Source organism: Gymnogyps californianus, chromosome 2, assembly GCF_018139145.2.
Source record: "Gymnogyps californianus isolate 813 chromosome 2, ASM1813914v2, whole genome shotgun sequence".
NCBI lineage: Eukaryota > Metazoa > Chordata > Aves > Accipitriformes > Cathartidae > Gymnogyps > Gymnogyps californianus.
In genome coordinates, this window is record NC_059472.1 from 82,845,308 (window position 1) to 82,867,952 (window position 22,645).

A 22,645-nucleotide genomic window follows, 5' to 3' on the forward strand; every position below is an offset into this window, starting at 1 on the left:
ACATAAATAATGAAATCAATTTCATTTGAATTTTGCTATTCATAGGACTTGCATCCAGAACTTAATATATTCCCTTTATAGTAGATACAAGTGATTATAATCCCTTCTAGCCTTTCTCTTTTGTGTTTGCTCTCTTGCTTGTTGTGTGGATATGTTCTACATGGATCACTTGGAGCTAAATGTACAAGTGTGCAGATGCATTTATGGGCACACGATGGAGGAAGGGAAGGGTGGTGCAGTCACAGCAGATCCTCAGCTTTTAGAAACAGATGAGTTGCTGCAAATACTTCTGATGCCTGCAATATGTGTTCAGTGTAAACAAGCAGTTCTGTGAGCAGCTAATGAACTAATGAAGCCAGATTTCCTACAGATTTCTGTCTCTTGATTGACTTCTTAACTGAGAGACAGTTTCACATTATGCTTAAAATGTTCTAACTGCAGAGCACGCCAAAAGAGGCAGTCCTGGTTTCTTTACTCACTTTCAACTGCGTGTTACCACCCCATCAGATCTAGCAATTATATGGCCTCAAGGTGAATTTGAAACCTAATTCATTTGTGTGCGTGTGTGTGGTGTTACTCCAGCTGGATCAATGAGCTGATTATCTCTAAGATCAGTACCCCTCTGTCAAGTTTGAAATTTAGTTAATAAGCTCGAAAGATTTTAGAAAAGAACATGAATATGTCTGCAGGTATATGCATGCATTGGAAGTTTAAGTGGTATGACCGTGCTGCAGCCTAATTTTTAAAGCAGAGTTGAATGTAGAGTTAATATAGTAAGCGTGTCTTTAAAATGTCTCTATAGCCTACAACCTGTGACAATTCACACCAGAGAAGTACAACATGTAACACTTCAGGAAAGTAAAGACACGGTTAATTATGCTACAATTCAGGATGCTAACAAGCAACACATCAAACCTCCTTGGTGGGTTCCCTATTATTTTCAGGGAAGTAAGTGGTATGCATTCACTGCACTTTGATGAAATGAATATGTAAATGTCACTTGTGGGATATGTCAAGATGTTATTTCACTTGATGCACATGTGTAACACGAGCTGTTGAAAAGAGTTTGTATTTATTGTCGTGCCCGCAGTAAAATCAGTACTAGCATCTATGTTGACTAGTAATATGCAGTCAAAGTGACTAGTCAAAACATTTTCAGGAAAATCGTAAAGCAGGAATAATCAGCTACTCTGAGGGTGATAAATGACCTTTGAATCATCTATGCTACTCCCTAAGCAGAAAAGCAGACAAGTGTCTAAACTTTGACGGATTTGGTTGAATTATCTGCACGTGGATCAATGAACTACCACAGTGGTTTCAGCAACTGCCCTCAGAAATGTTGCTGTGTATGTGATACATAATGTTGACCTAAGGTAGTTTGGGAGACACTGCTTTAAGTGCATTTTCTTTGCATTTGGAGATGAAGCAGAAAGGGTGTCTGGACTATATGCAAATGTGCATACTGATGTGTTAACATCTGACACTTTATTAGTTCCGGTCCTTATTCCCTGGCCACTTCCTATGTTCTCACTACATTTGTGTCATGTTTATCACTTGCTCTGATAACCACTAGGCCAGCTCAGTGTTGTACTGGTTATCCTAGGTAGGTGTTCATCTGGAGAGCTGTTGCCTTGCTTCTTCTTTGGCTCCTGCTGTAGATGTGCTTGGCTCAGCCATTGCACAAGCTGTGTGCCTTCCCTGTCCAGTTCCACTACCCCTCGCAGGCTGCACATCCGTGTGCTGGCGTGTGCGTCGCAGTCTGCTGCGTAGCACAGGCTTTGGGGAGCTGAACGCAAAGCGATTGTTCAAAGTTGACAGTTTCGAGGCCTGACTTGAACGTTAGTTTTTACCTTGTCAGCTATGTGGCAACTTGAGCTCTTGTGACTCCAGGACTTTGGTGCTGAGCTGATGCACCGGATATCAGGGCTCTAATCGCTGCTTTGCTGGTGGACTGCTTCACAGCGTTAGGAGAATCGCATTGGCTCTATTTCAGCACCTGCAAAATGGATGAAGTGGAACTCAGTATTCTTCTTAAAGCACTTTGATCTGTGCATGATGTGGGCTGTAAAACAGCTGAGACAAACCACCGTGACAATTACACTAGTTCTGATCTACCCTTCAACTTTTCTGGCATAGCTAGAGTAGGGAAGCAGGTATTTTGCTGGCTGGAGTAATAGCACAAAGGCATTCGCCATCTTGCTAATGTAGTTTAAATTTAATTTGGTGAACTGATATAAGCAGTGGCACAAAAATAGTTTTTTTGATAGTATAAATAATATCTGCGCTAGAAGTTATTGGCAGAGTTATGCTAGACAACATTTTATAAAATACATACAGATACAGGCACACTATATATTTGCTGCTTTTCACCTTCCACAACCGCTTGTTTGAAAGGAATCACTGGTGCTTGTTACTGTCACAGGTTACTATTTCAGTATCATATTTGGGTCTGTATTTTACTCCCATTTTCATCTTGATAAGCAGAGCTGCCCCCTTCCAGCATCCCCTTCACCCTCCCTCTCTCCAGCAAGATCAAACAACAGACTTCTAAGCACTGGAAAGGAATTCAGGAGGTCCAGAGGCTGGGGAAGGGTGTTGCCTGCTGGAGTTATCCACCGCCCTCTTCTCTTCGCATCCTTATGAAGGTATATCACGCAGTAAACATTAAGTAACATTTTAATATTGGACTGCTCACTTTTTGCTTCTTGTGGTAATAATCTCAAAGATAGCTCTTTGGTATTATTTTACAGAATAAATTTGCTTTAGCTTCTTTGTGAGGAACCTGGGGGTGGCTGCTTTGGGTAGTCTTGCTAGCTTGGGAAATAAAAGCAGACTAGCACACATATCTGTGCTGGCTTATTTACCCTGCTGAGAAAAATGCACTATAGATCTACCCAGAGGAATATTAAATGATAGCCAGGTTTCCAACCCTTTGCTTATATAAACAATTACATTTAAAATAAAAATGCTATAGGATTTGGCTGGATATAATTTAAATAAAGGGCAATGACTTTCAGTGGCTTTTGCTTTCCCAGTCAAGAAGATTTACAGAATACCATTTTGGGATTTTCTCTTATTAATATTCATTTTTAATTTTACTTTAAAATGTCATTTGATTGTGGAGCAATAATTGACACCACAATATTTGATGCCCTGAGGAGACTGCTTAAAAGGGAAACTAGAAAACAGGCCATTAAAATACGGCTGACTGGGAGTGATGCTTTTCATATCTCCTAGTTCACAAAAAAACCCAAACCCAAACCACCCACATGCATAGAGCATCTTTGTGAGAAACTGCTATCATACATTACTACCTATATACTAATGTCCAAGGGTGCCAGGGCAGCACTTAAATCAGAAAACAACAAAAACCCCAAACATTTGTGTAACCTCACAGAAAGAGCATTCAGTTCTCTCCCAGTATTCAGGAACCAAATGTCAGTTGTAGCATTAACATATACATAGTTAAATAATCATCCTACTCTTTTAAAATCCAAAGTCCATGCCCAGCTCTGTCCCAAGTACCTGATCTAGACTACAGAATTCTGGAACAAATAAAATTTTACATGTTCATATTGAGAGGCAAGCAGTGGACATTTCTATGTCAGCTGGGTTTTGACAGCACCATTTCACTCAGCAGCTCTGACGCTACCTGCAGATCATCTTCTGTTCTTGTCGGCGAAGTCTCATCTTTTCCTTCTACAGAGATCCTCAGATTCTTATTTTTGTTTCAGTTGTAAGATATTCATTTTTACAGACACCAATACATCTTTTTAGCTGTTATGTTTAGTTCTGACAGGGTGGTGCCCTACTTTAGTCTTAGGGGTCCAGATAAGTTGGCTTATGCAGATTTTGTAAAAGTAAAGCCCATATATGAAAGGAAAATGCCTAAGAGTCATTTTACTTCTGTCAGGTTGTCATGCTTTAACCCCAGCCAGCAACTAAGCACCACACAGCCGCTCGCTCACTTCTCCCACCCAGTGGGATAAGGGAGAGAATCGGAAGAGTAAGAGTGAGAAAACTCATGGGTTGAGAGACAGACAGTTTAATAGGGAAAGCAAAAGCCACGCATGCAAGCAAAGCAAAACAAGGAATTCATTCACTACTTCCCATCGGCAGGCACGTGTTCAGCCATCTCCAGGAAAGCAGGGATCCATCACGCGGAACGGTTACTTGGGAAGACAAACACCATCACTCTGAACGTCCCCCCCTTCCTTCTTCTTCTTCCCCCAGCTTTATATGCTGAGCATGATGTCATATGGTATGGAATATCCCTTTGGTCAGTTGGGGTCAGCTGTCCCGGCTGTGTCCCCTGCCAACTTCTTGTGCACCCCCAGCCTCCTCGCTGGTGGGGTGGTGTGAGAAGCAGAAAAGGCCTTGACTCTGTGTAAGCACTGCTCAGCAATAATGAAAACATCCCTGCATTATCAACACTGTTTTCAGCCCAAATCCAAAACATAGCCCCATACCAGCTACTATGAAGAAAATTAACTCTATCCCAGCCAAAACCAGCACACAGGTGAAAAACAGCTGACTAACAGCACACAGCAGCTTTACACAGCAATTTGGGACAGGAAGTTACTGAGCTGAAATTAATGGGGAGGAGACAGATTGATTCTTTGTGCACAAGCAACCCAAAAGGGTAATAATGAAAAAAAAGAGAGAAGTCTACATGTTTTATTGTCCCATACAGAGAAGGCTTTTGGCACTCAAATGGAGTTTCCTTGGGAATTAATTAGAAATAACTTCTTAGCTTCTGCATGGGAAAGCAGATGAGGTGACCTGGCCACTTGATCTTCCTTGTCAGGCTGTTTTCATGACACATAGGTGATAACCTGACTGGGAGCATTATTGGCTACAACCAGTAACTTTGCTACATATTTTACCATAAAGCTTGCATGACATCCCTTTTTATTTTAGAATTTCTACATTATTGTTTTTGTGCTTACACGCAGGGAAGTGATTGTTTGTTGATGTTCAATAATTATCTACTACTTTTGAAAATTCTCCTTTTCTCATTCCAGCTTGCTGCCTCTCATGTGTTCATACTAAAAAGTGTGAAATTATAAAACTTCAGTTAATACTACTTTTACTAATAAAATTCAGAACTACTGGCTACATGGTGCATAAAAGTGCATTTGCTGTTAGCATATGTGTTTTTAAATCACTGGATATGGAATATGGATACTATGCTATTGAGAATTTAGTTGCCAGGAAAATATGATGGCCAATGGCATGGATTAAAAAATGGATTATATCAATTCCATTTCTGTACCTGTACAGAAGACGGTTTGGAAGGTTACGTATACCTAAGGTTAGCAAGATATATCTGTTCACTGTTTCAAGGTAAGTGCCAGTATGTTTTGAGGAAGCCATGTGTCACATTTAGTAGTAATCTGCTTCAATCTGTGCACGTCAGAAAACTGCCTGGTGAACTCAGTAATTGCATCTACACAGTGAGATTTTGTTAGCATTTGAAATTCTATTTGTAAGTTGTTACCAACTATTTCAAACATACTTGTAATTATTGCAATCATCCTGGAAGCACCACCTACAGGAGCCAAACAGTCCAAAATATCCATGTCATGAACTGCAAAGCTAGAGGATTGTTAAGGGCATTATCTTAGCTTAGGATTTAAAGAAACATGCTGTACGTTGACTCAGGCCACAAATAATATACCTAGGAATCTTAAAATTTAAACCATGTCCAGCTTAATTAGCATACATGATCCCTATTTTTCCACTTCAGAGTAGTAGCAACCAAAAATAATTGTTCAGAATCCCAGATTTCTCTCATTTCCAGTTTCATTGTCTGACCAAGTTTGTACAGCACTTATGTTCCTTGTGAATTTTGCTATCAAAGTTTTCAGACCTTTAAGCACTGACAGCAGCACAATGGCGTATCAACTGCTTCTGGCAACAAACAAAATTCAAGAGCTGAGAGAAGATCCATTACATCCTTTGCTGAGTCTCAAACAGAAGGGACTAAAGACTCCGCAGAAAATTAACAGTATGGCAAGGTATGCTATACAAAATATCTGTGTCCCCATGCTGTGCTGGCTTTACCATTTGATTAGCAGACTTTTCAAGTATAATGGTTTCAGCAATACTGTAGTTCACAGCTGAGATGATAGTTCAGTTCTCCCTTACAGCCTCTGTCATAGATGGTTTCCCTAAAATTTCCTTTTGTGTGAAAATTTCTCTAATTCCTTCATTGTCCCAAGTGGAATATCTTGGAAAGCTTGAAATAAACATATTCCACCATTTTGGAGCCAGCCAAGCATTTGAAATAAGTATTGTTTAGTAGTTGTCATTTTTCAAATTCCTTTTTTGCTCTTAGTTCTTGAGCAATTACAGTGATTTTAATTTAGACCTTTGTCTTGAGACAAGGCATTGGTGGAGGTGAGGAACATCTATTCTGCTACATCTGTGTAAATAATAAAATGATGTACATAATCTGCTTGGTTTTGTTGCTGTCCTAAGTAGTGTATGATACATTACAAAGCAGTCCTAATGTGACATTCGTATATGTCATTTTACTTTTAACATGATTTAAGAACTGATTAAAAGAAACCTGCCAGACTTTTAATTGGGTGTTGGCACTTGCACATACAAAATCTTTGTTAGTTATGTAGTGCTTAACATTTGTACCCGTACCAGTTTAATGCTCAAAGGTAAACTCATATTAAGCATTGAGAAATAGAAGTAATTATGGTCTATACGTGCCAATAGTAAGAGAATCAAGATTAATTAATAAATTGCCATTTGCAGATACATATGTTCATAGTATTCTAATCTCCATGTTAAGACACTAGAGTTAATTCCTGTATCTATGACAGTGCTCATCAGTCACTGTTACTTGAGATGGTATCTTTAATGGCACTAGAGAGCTAAATTATTTCAAGTCTGCAGAAAGAGGCAAGAGAACAAGGGTGCAGAGTAGCCGTGTTCACAGACAATTGGCTCTGACCGTGAGGAATATGACTGCTGTTACAGATTTCAGGAAGGGTGCTGAAATGCCATCAAACAACTTTGGATCTGTACCGACTTTGGCTGGATTCAAACTGACTAAAAACTTAAAGGACATCTTGGCAACAATATCTATTCAGACTTATCAATGTTTTCTAGTTCCTATGGTTGCTTTTAATTAAGATAAAACTACATATTTTAATATTGGGGTTAACATAATTTTCTGAGAATCATCCAATGGCTATTTTCTTGAATAAAAATTAGACTTCACTTCTCTGGTAAAACATAGAAACAGACATTTTTACTAATGTTTTCACACATGGTATTGTGAAGTTAGGCTTCTAACTATAAAGTTAGGCATATAAATTGAAACAAACTTCTCAAAGGTGCAAATGTTCAGGCACTGAAAATCAGGTGATGGAGCTTCCTTTTATATACTTCAAAATACTCATGTTGTGGAAATGAAAAAATACATATTTTTGCCACTTAAGTGTTTGTGGTGGCCTATCTCGACAATAATGTTAAAATTAGTAAAATCCAATCTGGATACATATTTCAGATATATAATTACATGAAAAGATTTGAATTGCAATGTATGTTATGTTAAAATCTGTTGAATATAAAATTCATTCTTACTGAGCTTTTTGCAACCATATATATACACAAACAGTAATCAAGCAAGGTTTTGACAGGCCTAGTCATCTATTTTTTTAATTTCCTGTAGCTAACATATGGATTATTAGTCCTTGGACATAAGAATGAAATATGTAACGGATAGTTGCTTGCCAATATTTCTTATCCCATCCTCCTCCCACCCAGGGAGCAACACTTTAAATTGGTCAATAACTTTAAAGGATATACTTTATGGGCCAAAAATCTAACTGATTTAAAACCAGATTTATTTAATGCTTTCAGTCTTGAACAAGCTCTACAGAGAATTTTGAAGTACAGAATTAAGATGAGTGCTGAGCATTTTCTGTTTTATGCCTGGCTCTCTGAAACAGGAATAATGAGGACAGATTCCCACATATATCACCAATAAAAATGTAACAAACAATTGTTTAATGAGAACTTGATAAACCCAGTAAAGCCCAAAGGAATAAATTCCTAGAAAGATTCAAGATACTTTGACATATGAAGATCCAGCCCTGGAAGAGACTGAGTATTCTTAATTCATTGCACCAATGGGAAAATGAGGCATTTGGCAGTCAAAGAAGGTTTTAAAAAAGTTATTGGTTGCAATCCCACTTCGTCTTTAAATTTTTGTCCAGTTCTTTTAAGTGGATTCAAAATATGTTGCTTTTTGTTGTTTGTTAAGGCTGGTGTGAGTTTTACATGCCTTTATGAAGGCTAGCAAGAAGAGGTGTGATGTATGTGCAGCGCTATGTACACAGGATGAATCACGATGATTTAAGAATCACTATATTCAGGAGCGCAGCTTCCATGAGACTGGCCTTGAAGAAACCATGCTAGCATGAAAGAGAATGTGAAGAAAATTTGCAAATGAGACGTGCTAAAAGAGGGGAATCCATGCAAATAATCTACAGGTTTATGCCACATGAAGAAGGGATAAGAATGCCTGCAGGGAACTTATAGTGCTGTTCCCAAATGCATAAACTCAAGCAAATCCAGCTTTAACTAGTCACCACAGTTGAAAGCCATGGTACAGAAGTGGCTAAGTAAAATTTTACTAGAACAAATCTGCTTTGGCTATTTAACTTCCCTTTTAGGTTATTTCACCTCATCACCTCATGTTTGTCTTCCATGACAGTTACAGGAAATGATTATTGATGGGAGTATTTGTTGATCCTCATATAGCGATCATTAAGCAAGAATGAAATAATTGTTTTAAAATTAAGATTCTAAAATGGTAATTTTAGAATTAAAATATATTTCAGTCTATCATAATACTACATGTTCATCAGCACAGTAAGCTACATTGGCTGAAATATTTATCATCATACACCCAGTCGTAATTGTCTGTTTAGGACTAATTCTTGTGGCCATGAAAATTCCTGATGTGGATATAAAATACAGCTAAGGCTTATGGTTACTTCGATATTCTATGGTAACACCGTGCTGAATGTGTGTGAACACCCCAGCCAAACAGTTTGTGCTGAAGGAACTGAAATGTGCCTCGTGCCAGTGAAGGAAGCAGTGCAAGTGTCAAATATTGAATGCTTCTGACAAACTGCCCTGAAGAGGCTATTAACTGGAATATGTATCAGTAAATTAACTGCTGGGTAGCTCAGCCTGTGTAGGTGTGTGGGTATAGATAATTCCATGTCCAGTCTGCCCAGACTGAGCTCACTAGGGCCAACTTTAGTCTGCAGTCTTCACTACAGTAATGGAACAAGGAGTTCAAACTAATAAGTTTGTTTGTAACTATTTGCATAGGCATACTATGAAAAACTGTGTGACTATGTAGAAACAAGTTTGTTCTGAAATTATTCACTGATTTACTGCATACATTATAGGCAATACTGACACAGTAATTTAATATTAATTTAACATGAGGAATCTTTTTTTCCTCTAACCATTTCAGAAGATCTAGAAGCACAATTACCCTTAGCTACTTCTTTTTGAGTCATTGTCATCAAATTGACACCAAAGCATCATTTATTGATGCATCATCTAATGAATTGAGGGAAATGTTATTGAAATAAAGATTCCTCTGATTTCTGAAAGAGCAAAATTCTATACATGAATCAAACAGAAGTACCAAATCTCTTAGTTTTAATATAAAATATGGAATTTTTTACCATGGGTGAATTTAAATTTACTGTTATGGATGTTAGATTAAAAATACTCATTTGAATTACAGAAATTTTTTTCCTCCCCATATAAATGTGTAGTAATTCAATATTCTTGTGTTAATATGCAAGATCAAAAAGTTCTAGTAATAGAACCAGGCAATCAAGCTACCTTCCAGGGAATTAAAATAGCATGGATTCCCCTGGTACGTTAGAGAAAATGAGCTCTCCTGTAGACTCTGTCTCTAAGTGGGAGGAGTTGAAGGTGAGGGCAACTGTGAAAGGTTCTGAGATTTATAACCAGTGACCGGAGCAAAGCCACCTGGCTTAGTAAAAAGGAAAAACAAAGCTTTGAGTGGTCCATTTGTTTAAAAATAGGGGATGGGTTTAAGTGGGGACACAAATGTGTTCAAAAGTGTATTTTTGGCTCTCCCTCACTCTAAGCCCCAGATGTGATGGTTTTGGTTGTCATGTTCAAAAAGTCTGTTTCATGACTACATTGGGTAATAAGCCAATACATTCCCATGCAGTCCAGTGATGTCAGGATTCTTCCCTTTCAGCAGAATTTATTTTACTTCATTGCACTTTTTAAACTTTTGCACTAGTTGAAAATTATTAGAAACCACAGCAGCTGTTTTCGTGCTTTCTGAAACTGCTGCCCATGCTGGAGACAACAGTTTTCCTTCCTCTCCCACGCTCTCCTTCTCCCAGGAAGAGTGCTACAAAAAAGATGTGAAAATTGTTGACAAAACCTCAATTGTGTCCCTGAAAAAGGCAAACTTCTTTTAAAGCTGAGGTGTGTCTAAATTTTCCAAATATTTTCTGAACACTGAATAAAGCTGCATTATCTGCCAATGGCTTGGCAGTGTCACAGCACCCACTTTACTGCAGTCTGAGATGATACAGCGCAGTCAAGAGGGATCCTCTGTCTTATAACATCTGATCAATCTCAGTTTCATGGAGCCAGCTTGCTTTCTTGTGCTGAGTTGAGGAGCATTTCAGAAATGGTGAAAAGCAATGAAGATGATGAAGGGGCTAGAGCATCTCTCCTATAAGAATAGTCTGAGAGAGCTGGGACTGTTCAGCCTGGGGAAGAGAGGCTCAGGAAGGACCTTACCAACGTGTATAAATACCTGATGGGGGAAATCAAGAAGACAGAGCCAGGCTCTTTTCGGTGGTATCCAGTGACAGGACAAGAGGCAATGGGCACAAACTGGAATACAGAAAATTCCACTTACACAAAACCAACAAAAAATTACTGTGAGGGTGGTCAAATGCCGGAACAGGTTTCTCAGGGAGGCTGTGAAGGCTCCATCCTTAGAGATATTCAAAACCTGACAGGGTACAGTCCTGGGCAACCTGCTCTAGTTGACCCTGCTTTGAGCAGGGCAGGGGTTGGACTACATGATCTCATGAGATCCCTTCCAACCTCAACTATTCTGTGATTTTGTGAGAAAAACCTTAAAGAGTGGTGTTGAACACAGTAATACAGATGTGAACTTTTTAGACCGTATGTTGTGACTAAATGACTACAGCTGTTTTTTCTCTCCCTCAGTTGCCCAGGAAGTCTGATTACCTGAGCTTGTGGCTGTCTTCAGTGTTGATGCTCAGCACTGTATCCCTCTTTTCCTCATGTAACATATTACTTTTATATCTACATAGATTCATATATTTAAAGTGTCTAAGAAGAGATTATGAACACCATAACTCCCTTATAATATTCAAATAGAAGGACTTCAATTAATGTGTAGCATAAGTTGGCATTACCTGCAGATACACAATGTAAGTATTAATAGTGAGGTATCAGAAGCCGGCAAGTTATTTATATTTTCATCTTTGCTACATTGTTTATAATAAAAACTTGATATTAAGATGTCTTTATCTGAAACCAAGACAGTGGAATATTCTTTATCAGTGGGAGAAGTTTTGTGAAAATAACGTTTTGACAAAAGTTGTATCAAACAGAGCCAAACTTAACATGTTACATCAGTAGCACAGATTACATCAGTAATACGTGCACCATGATTCTGCTTTTCTGATCCAAGCATAAGTCAAAACGTTACTTTCAGGACACTCTGCTTACTGAGACAGAACACCAGGTATGTCACAAGTAAATGTGTGAAATGAGGTGCAACACAAAGCATTGTGAAATCTGAACTGTATTTTTTTTGTTATTTAGTTGATATTTTTTTCTGCCAAATGCGAGCTAATATTAAATATTCAGCCAATTAACAGTCTCCTGTCTATTGACTGGAATTACTGGACCTGATTTCTTTTTTTTTTTTCTTTTATAGGCATAGAGAACTTTGTTTATAGCTACTAGAACATGAAAATGAGTAAGTGTATATTCCTGTTAAAGAGAGCATGCAGAAAGAACATTTCCCCTTATTTATCAGCCTAACAACAATGGGAACTACTCTCTAACTCTTCCTTACAAGGAATTTCTCTATTTACTGATTAAAAGTCAGAAAATGAAGACAGTGTACCAGAATATTGTTAGATCAGTTAAAACATGAATCCTCAAATTCAGATAGACTTGACAAAGTTATAACAAGACCTACAATCACTGAAACTCTAGCAGTTGGACTCAACAGTTCGTCTAAAATCATGTCTGCAGTATCAATTTTGAGACAGGTATGTAAAGTTGATAACAACAACAAAAAATTATAGAAAAAAGAGCTGTAAAGTGATCTGTTTCACTAAGAATAGGAGGAAACGGATGGGGCAAATGCAGCCATGCTGTGAAGGAGAGGTGAGGCGAGGCGAGGCGAGGCGAGGCAAGGCAGCAGTGTGGCAGCATGGCTTCTACATGACCAGAGGTGTGTGCTATGGAAGTAGTAGGTAAAATGACATTGTCCTCTCTTCCTCTCCCTCTCCCTGTCCTCAAAACATGGCAAAAACCGTTGCTAGTGTCTTTCCTCTATTTTCTGAAGGAGCAAACCTTGCCTGTCCTGGGACTCTTCTAGGGAAGCCTGACCATTTTGTAGGCTGTCATATCTTTCTGCTTCTTTTTTTTCCTTTCTTTTTAGTCTTAAGCATGTTAATATTTTACTTCTTTTTTATGGCTTTTTTTCCTTTGTTCTGGTGACACACAGTTACAGTGTGATCTCAGGTATTTCACTGTTGTCAAGCTCAGATATGATTTGGCCATCCTGGCCAAACCTTGAAGGACTTCATTGGAAGAAAGAGAAGTGCTTGGTAAATGGAGACCAAAATAATACACTATGATACACAAGTAAATCTATGCAGCAAAATTGCCAGACTGTGGTGACTTCCCTCAGTGAACATCCCTGTATCTCTACAAAACTTTAGTATAAGCAAATAAAATTCAGGACACCAAAAATAGAAGACATATGTAACATACTCCGCCTTATTAACACCTAAATTTGGCTGAATTCTGTTAACAGTGTTTTGTGTTGTCCTGCAATTAAAACAGCAGGCACAGTATGTTGATTGTAGATCTTGTTCTTCTTTCAGTAGGAATGAAAATTAAAGCAAAAGAACAACAAAAAAAGGTTTTGTTCTTTTTCCTCCTGCATGTATTTTTTCTGCATATACTCCTCTTGTTGTTATTGGTGCACAGATATTTTTCAAAACATACCCTGGCCTGCCTTTGTCCTCAGTATCCAAGTTAAATCAGTTTTGTGTCCAAGGTAAGCTTCTGAATCTACGTTATGTATTTCATATCAGCTACCATCCTTCCTGTTAGGCTTTGTCTTTGCTCCCTTTTAAAACTTATAGATCGCTGCAGGTTCAGGACTACTTTCTCTGTACATCCTGTTGAAATCTGCAGAAAGAGCAACTTTCCATTACACTTGAAATTCAGACTGTACCTTAATGTGTATCACACAGCTCCGTGAGTCTAACTGTAGACAACCAAGTTTTAACAATAACTTGTTTTGCTGAGGAAGTGACCAGCTGTATAGTATTTCTTCCTCACCCCCTAACTGGATCACTTGATGCTGGAACAGCTACAGCAGAAGTGGAATGATGTCCCTTTAATCATTTCAATTTAATCACATAAATAAGCTAGTGGGAAAAACTGGCAGATGATGGGCAAAATTGGTCTGTATTAGACAAAGTGTGGCATACAATTCAGTAGGAATAACTATTTGATTGATCACAATTTGTGGATAAATATTTGAAGTTTGACACTTCATAATTGTACGTTGAATCCAAACTGAAAAACTTCTTGCATAAATTGACTTCAGGTCTTCACTGTTGATCACTTGCTGCATTTTCATAATTACACCATTTTCCAATACTTTGGGGAAGGCCCATAGAGACTTTTGTTCCAACTCCAGCAACAATAGCTCAATACCAGATTTAGTCCTTCAATTTCCCTTGTGTTTCTTTTCTGTCTCAGCCAGAAGATTAATTTAGATTCCTTTTGGGCACTTAACTTTCCAAATCAGAATGTTTCCTGTTACACTAACATTGCAGAGGAATGTTGGCTGAGGGATTTATGCATACTACTTTCATTAGTTACATTTAGTTTAGTGATACACCTGTGTTGCAGTATCTCTCCTACCCATATAATAATATATTGAATACACATACAATAAGTATATTACTGCCATAATAAACATTATATTATTACTATAATAAAGATATTCAAATCTCTTTATGAACAAAATAGTTTTTAAGCTTGTAAGGCTTGATCAAACAGATGTATCTATATCCTTATAACTTCTTTAAACATGTGTAACATGAAACTTTTTATTTACAGAAAGTTTAACTGATAAATGCACTCATGTTTTTATCAAATAGAAGTGCAACTTGATAGGATAAATAATTATTTGGGTAATTGCATTAACTGAATGAGGAATCTCACATGTGTTTGTTTTTGAAGGATCACAGAGTTGTAGTTAAGATTGTGTATTGTGTTTGTGTGAACACAGTGTAACTGAGAGGAATTGTCTAAAATAACTGATTTTTAATGGTATGTGTCAAGACATTAAACTAAGAAACCAAGTTGAACACCAATCGCTTCTGCCTTGTTAAATACTTATAGAGGGGCTTAATTTTGAGCACAAAAGTAATCCTATATAGTACTTGCCATTTACAGTTCATTGGAACAACTTACAGTTTATCCTATGTATGAGTGTCCACTAAATCACAGCCTCTGTGTGCTGATTATCTTTCTTTCACAAGAATGAAACACTGGAAAAATAAAAGTAAATCCCTAAGTGCATATTGACAATAGTAAGTCCAAAATGAGAAAGGAGATCCACTTTAGATCAGCATTATAGAGTCTGAACAGCAGCTTTCTCAAGATTACAAATGTCTTCAAAATGTAGTTGTTTTTGACAGTAGCAATACTTAATTACATATAAATATATTTTGATAATGACCAGAAATAGATTAATAGATCTGCAGAGCTCTTCTGTTTCTTTGGAGGGGGGTTGGTTTTTGTTGTTGTTGTTGTTGTTGTTGTTGTTTTTTTCTTCTGTCTTTAAGAATGTGTTTGGATTAAAACCATAAGTATTGTAAAGAATTAAATGTGTGCCCAGCTAGCTAGTCAGTTACAAGGTGGATAAAACTTAAACATGCTTAAGGTTTGAAGGAAGAGGAATGTGAAAGTGTGTGGTAGAGAAGAAAAGAATAAATGGTTCTCTGTACACAGGACTGTCAGGACAAAAAGTAGGGTACTGAAATGGCATTCAGACAAACATGAAGAAAAACATTTTGACCATAAGGATAGTGAAGCACTGGAGAGCTATGGAGTCTTCATATTTTTTCTTTTTAATTTGCTATCATGTTTAAAACAAAATATTAAATGTGTGCTCTTAGCATTGATATTAAGCAAAGAATCAACATTGATTAACACAGCATTGAGATCAAAGTAGTACATATATTTAAAAAGATGTTAGTACATACAAGCTGCAATGGGATCTTCATCCCCATCTGCTATATACCAAGCAAAGTCTTATCCAAATCTCTCAAACTTGCATTTGCATAATGTTATACACGTGTACACTTCCAAAAAACTCAGGGAAATTATCCAAACTACAAGTTAAACGTGTGTAAAACTGAAGCATAGATATCTAGCTCAGAGCCACACAATACACCATTATACATTAAGTCTGTGGCAGAGCTAGAAATTGAATCAAGATCGTTTAAACCATGGATGAGTTACTGAACCACAAAGTTAACTTTCCTACTGTAGTATTATCTCCCAAGTACGAGGTTTATCTTTCAGTACATGGTGAAGTTCATTTCTATTGACCAAAACTATATCATAATTACATGGAAGTAGCAATCTAGATACTTTGCTGAATGAAAGCTTAAGCTAGGCAGCATAGTGGAAAAATGAGGCTGCAGACAGTAGACATAAGCTGTCTGTCTACAAACCCAATATGAGAGGGAGGAAAAAAAAGGAAAGAATGCAGCTTTATTAACTTTTTTTCACATTATCCAAATTGCACATATTTCTAAAGGAAAAACAAAGTTTTAACTTCTTTGAAGATGTCCAGGTGGTGTGCCTACAACTGTAATGCGTATCAGTTAAGGGGACAGAGACAGCCTTTCTCTAAAGGAATGGGTGGGACATGTGACCAGTGCGTCCTGCACCCAGTATCATGAAGAGGGTGTGAGCTGCCCTACAACTCTGGGAAACCCAGAGCCAATTAGATGCATCCGATCATTTATGTGGTGTTTGCAGAAAGACAACTATTTAAGCAGGACTCTATGTGCTGATATTTTGTGAAGATTTGTTTATGAAACATCTAAAAAGAAAAACAGTGGGACATGCTGGAGTAGGGGACTGTGCTTTTCTCAGTATTATGGAAGCCAGTATGTGGGCTAGAAAGTGGATTATGAAAGTGTTGGAAGTGACTGAGCCATGCTAATGAAAAATAGTTTACCTATAAACTGGGAACTGAGAAGAACTTACTGTTTAAACTCATTATTTTTGCTGCTTTTGTTATTGACTATCCAATAGTTCTCAGCTCAGTGAAACCATTTGAGATTTTTTGACATGCTCAGATGAATAAAAATAAATATTGCTTTTATTTTTTCTAAATTTTCTTCAAAATTATAGAGAAGGAAATGTGGCTAGTCTTGTAGCTATCCTAACATTACAGTGTTAATGAGAGAAACAAAGTATGTATTCAGGATGTCTAATTAAAGCAGCTGACTAATGAGTAATTTTGAGCACCCACAGACAAATAGAGATCTGAAGGAGATGGTATTTGAAACAACTAACAGATTAGGAAAGCATAGACACTGATTTCAGGGATCTAAGGCCATAGACATCAGCTCAACGTCAGAGAGGGCAGCTTGGAAACTCAGCTGGAAGCAGTAACATAACTTTAGTCATAAAAAAGAAAGGGATCTGACAGGGTGAACAGGGAGAACTGTAAAGACAGAGGGAATTTTTAACAACTTCTGTTTCTTCCTATCCCTATGGTAGGATTTATAACAGATTTGGAAAATATAGTTTTAAACCAGGCAGCATTAAGAAAGCAAATGAAAACAGGCTCAGCTGTGAGGGGCAAAATACTGAAGAAGTAAACAGATCTCTTCATCCAAACTGACATCGGAGAGATCAGAGCTCAAAGGAGCTGATCTTTAGGGAAAAGTGGGTAAAGAAGCCTGAGGCACTCAGATAGCTGGTAGTCTGCAAGCAGGTGTGGTAGATTTATAAAGTCTAATACCTATTTGCTATATCAAAGTGAGAGAGGGTTAAACAGAGATAGCCTCACTATCGGAGGAGACCTTTGCTGGCAATGGTGTTCTGTGGGGTAATCCTGTTTGCACCTCCCTTCCCCCCAAAATGCAAAATAAGAGCTCTGACATGCCAGGAAACAGAGCAAAACTTGTAGTTGCAATAGTGTATGCATGCATTCATGGCACAAAACCCTGTGCATATTGGTGTTGGGTAAAGGTAGTCACCCTAATGTAAGGTAGTAGCTTCTGCCTTGAATGCAAAAGTCATTGACTGAGACAACAGGGTAGAAGATTCTGGAAAAAGTCTTCTGTAAGTAGTTGACCATGTGTTGACATGAAAAAGCTAATGTAAAACACTAGAATCCAAAAGTGAAAGACATTGGTGTGTACCTAAGACTATATTATTATGGACGGTATACGTAAAATCTGCATTGGCATGAACAAAAACTGGCTGCATTGCACACATAGCTTTCTATTAATCTTGCAAGTCATCTAAAATGACTATCAATAGGGTTTGGTTTTTTTTTAATGATAGGAATTTGTGTTTTGTTTATAGAATATATAGATATCATTTGATGAGTGATTTAAAAATTACTTTGCAAAAGGTATCGATCCTTCTTGAAAATCTTGGCTAGCATAAGAACAATTCCACCTGGCTTTAGGATAGACCTGAGATCCGTATCATACTTTCAGTTCATTTCAGGGGAAGAGAATCATTTAAATTCAGGTTGAAAATGCACTGTTGAACATCACATATAGAAATCTATGAACAACCTTCTTTTAAAGTATCTCGGGAACTTCTAAGGCAATGATCCAGAGCTGGAAGCTTGTTGCGTTAGAACACCTGAGATCTCTTTGCCTTGTAATATAAATCTCTGATATCTGGCCCTGAAGAATCATTTACTCTAGACCCTTTATAGAGAGACTTTTCTGTTGAAAACACTCCATTAATATTTAGTCATTGGCTATCCTTACATCTTTTTATATCCTAAAGCCAGGAATCATTAAATCATGTAAACTAAATGCCATATTTTGCACTGTTATTCCTGTACTGACCCTAATAATTTGTATTTGATGTATTATTTTCCCTAAAGCACTGAATCTTTGAAAACATCTGCTTTTTCTTTCACTAGTGACTAATCAGTCATCTTAATAATAATAATAATAATAATAATAATACCTTTCATTTTTCTAATTTGTGTTTGACTTTCAAACTCAAATTTTTGATTCTTATTATAATTGTATCTACTGGATTGAGGACTTTGTCTCTCCCTGGAATAATGTTTCATAAAGTTGTTCAGAACATGGTAACCAAATCATTCTCTGCACCTTGTTTTAAGCTTTTTCAATAAATTGAACCTTTAATTCTCTTGTAGTATGACATTTTCTCTGAATTTCCTACAGTTATTGTGTATCCTTTTGCATACTCTTTCTGTTTTCTTTCCCAATAATTTATCTTAGTATTCCAATATTAATAATAAACACAGAAATAATACTGTAACCTTGTTTCTGGAAGCTAGTCCCCTTTCAGCCTCCTGGTTGGGCAATATCGGAGAGGAATTTTGTGTCTGATAGTGATGATCTTATTTGGCTTGTGGTCAGACTTTATCATTCTTTGAACCTGTTAAGAGATCTAAATATTTCAGTTTTGCAGAGGGGTGAAAATTAGTGACTACAGTATAATTCAGTTAGTAAAAAGTGGTTCGCTAAAATGAGCTGGAAGATGATTCTGCAGCTTATTACCTCAATATCCCCTCAAACTGAGTTTTTGTGAGAAAATAAACAAAAAAATTTTTGGACTTTCTGATGTGGTAGTATTTAATACTAATTCATTTTGGCCTGAATGACTATCAGAGATATTCAAAGATAAGTGATCTGGAATAGCATTTATTCATTAGCAAATATCTCCATCAGAAGAACTAAATCAATCAAAATATAGACAGACGGTGATAGTAGGATGGCTATTCTTTACCATGCTTCCATTTTATACCTAAAGCAATCATGCATTATTATGCAAGGAAGCATGATCCAATGTTCTTTACACTGCACACATTATCATGATCTATATTAAATATCATAAATTCAGAGGGGTAAAAATTAGCCTTAAGGCCTTTTCAAAATAGACCTTGTTCCGTGATCCCCAACCAGACTCTTGATACAATACATGTATAGTGTGCTAAATGTTCAGTTTAACCTTTTGAATATTTTTTATTATCCAAGAGAAAAAATTCCTAGCATGATATTCTATGTTACAAACTGGTATGGAGGCTTTGTAGATTTAAAAATAGGCAAACTCATTGTTATTTTTTTTAACTGAATAATATACACAATTCCAGTGTTTATGGCTATAAGTAATTTGGACTTATCACTAAAATCAGCAGGGTTTTTTTCCTGGTCTCAGTACATGTTAATTTAATGCACATCTCATACAGAAGGATAGCACAAAACCTACTTAATTCTTAGGGAGATGTTACTGCCACCTTTCCAGGAAAAAAATTCTTGGACTCTAATTGTTTACAAGGATAAATGCAGTTCATGTTTATGAAATGTTACAATTGCTTTGCTCACTCCAATTTCTAGTCAATAATTCCCTGTTTACTTTTCCTTTTACACACGGTAAAATGTAAAAAAGAGAGACAGATTTTGTCAGCCCAGGCTGCTTCACTCTTCAGTCCATTCTGTTAGCATATTCATCAGCAATCCTTACATGTTTGCACCCTAGCTAATATGATGCTTTGAATTCTTCCATTTTATGCCATGCTGGTCATCTCTCTTTCCCCCTACTATGTAAACACAGAAAACATCAACATTTGCCATGCTTGAAGGGCTGGAAACATTAGAAAAGACACATCCTAGGGGAACTGAAGGTGGGAAAAAAGACTCAGAATTACACAGACTTAAGTTAGACAAGAGCAAAAGTAACAGAGCAGAGTATTTGTAAAACAAATGACAAATGACAAACTGTTACTAGAATTAGAAATTAATACACTTTTGAAAGCTGAAGCACACAACGGAATTAACTGAGAAATCGGAGAGCTTGTAGACTTACCTGATTTCTCTTTATTGACACTGTTGCTTTATAATTTCTGAGGGGAGTACACAAACACTGTGATGAGCAATAGAGTCAGAGGTTTTGGAGTACAATTTGACTTGCAGTCTGCTTGAAACATTTTTTTTTTTTTTTTTTAACTAGACTATGTCCTCAGTACCATTTTTCATAAACTCTCTATGAACACTTGGCAGCCTGGGTGAAGTGCAAGACCTTCCACTGTAACTCTTCCTCCACTACTGCTTTGTTCCCACAACTGGGTAATGATGCCTCTGCAGCCTTTCTAGCAGATTATTCCACAAGACTTCTGTATTTCTGTTTCCCCTACAAGTCCTTTGTGTGGGCTGAGAGGCTATTATAGTATGTACTATATGAACACAAGAGCAAAGATGCAGATTCACCTCAAACGATCTGTAAAGTAAAAGAAGCAAGAACTGAGGGAAAAGAAAAGAAGACATTAAGGTTATAGTGGTGAATAAGGCAGACTGTGGTGGCCTAAACAGTGCTTAAGATACCTTGTTATTGCCTTTTTTCTTTTTTTTTTTTTTTTTTAATGTCCTGGATAGGAGAATAGGTGGATTTCTGAAGGGAAATAATAAGTTAACTACTCAGATATTAATGGGAAGTCATCTGAAGTTTGAGGGGCAGCTGGAAGAATGCACTATGTTGTTCATTTGGATCTAGCTGGTAATGACAGCTGGACTCCTGGAAAAACAGGGAGTGGGGGATAACGTGCCCCATTCGGCTGGGAGGAGACAGACCTGGAAACATCTTGTAATGGGGTAAAATTACCTGTTGTGTCCAGAAGAAGGGACAGCCCTGTTTAGTTACCCTATCTGATCTCTGATGAATGTAAGAAGAGGGACCGAGTAGTAGGGGACAGGGAAGGCTCATTTATGCAGTTCCTTAGGTGAGTGGGGAAATTTGGCATCTTCAGATCCTGGCCTGACAGACAGCATCCTCTGGAAGAGGCTGGAACCCAGGATCTGGCAAAGAACCAGCTGAATTGTAGGTGTCTGCTTCCAGAGGAGGAGTTGACATCAAGGGTCTGGGGAACTATTGAAAAGCAGCTCCTAAATAATTGATTTTTAAGCAATTGCTTGTACAGATGTGGGAAAGAAACTCTGAAAAGGGGAGAAAAAGGATTCTACAAGAACAGAGAAGATGTAGGAATGGTCCTGGGAATTAATAAGAAAAAGTTGAGTAACTGGCTTCACAGGTGTCCCTCTGCTAATGCTGAGAGTAGTGGGTGAGTTGGGTTTCTTCTATTTATCTCCTGAAGAAAGGAATTTTCAAAGACCAAAAGAGCTCCTGAGATGCAGAGGTGCAAGAATAGCCCAGACTCACTCACATTCCCCAGACCACAAAGCCCTGAAGATGGGGGAGGAGACAGCTATATCCATTTTCTCAAGGAGACAGACCAGTGTAGTGAACATTTCCATGTTCACCTCAAGCCTGAAATAAACTTGGCTTGAAAAAAGCTTTCAATCAGAGCTTGAAACAAGCACCTTATAATATCTCCTAGTGTGAAAATTATCTTTAAAACATTTTCTATTACGTTTGTTCCCTTTGATATACAAGGATTAAGCCTGAAGGCAGCTTTCTTTGAAAGCAAGAGGGGAAAAAATCAGAATACTCAAGCTACAACATTATCTTTTGGAGCATGTTCAGTTTGGACATCTTTGCTGCTCATATCTTTTGATCTTTACTATATTTCTTCAGGCTGCGGTACATCTAGAAAAAATGAGTATGTGCTGAACGTTTTTCTGTAGCTTCGCATAGGACATGATTTGCTGAAAAAAGATCATTTTCATTTTGATCACCTTGACCTAGGCTGTCACAGCCATGATTCCTGTGGAAAAGAGGAGAAGCAGCGAGATAGCTCTTAATCCCATACTCTCTCTCCAGTCCAAGCAAGTTCTTGGTGAAGAGGCAGAAAGAAGGAGTGTGGGGAGGTACCTTTGCTGACTGCTTCTTGACAACTACATTATCCATTTGTGTATATGCATCTGAAGCAACTATTAGCACAATGCTATGCAATACCAATTACATCTATCTTGTTTAAACCCTTGGATCACGCTGTCTCTCTGTCAACATGTCTTCTCCTGGGATTAACATCATCTGTTTGGCTGCAATGGAGTTAATTTTCCTCATAGCAGCCCACATAGTGCTGTGCTTTGCATTTGTAGCTAAACGGTGTTGA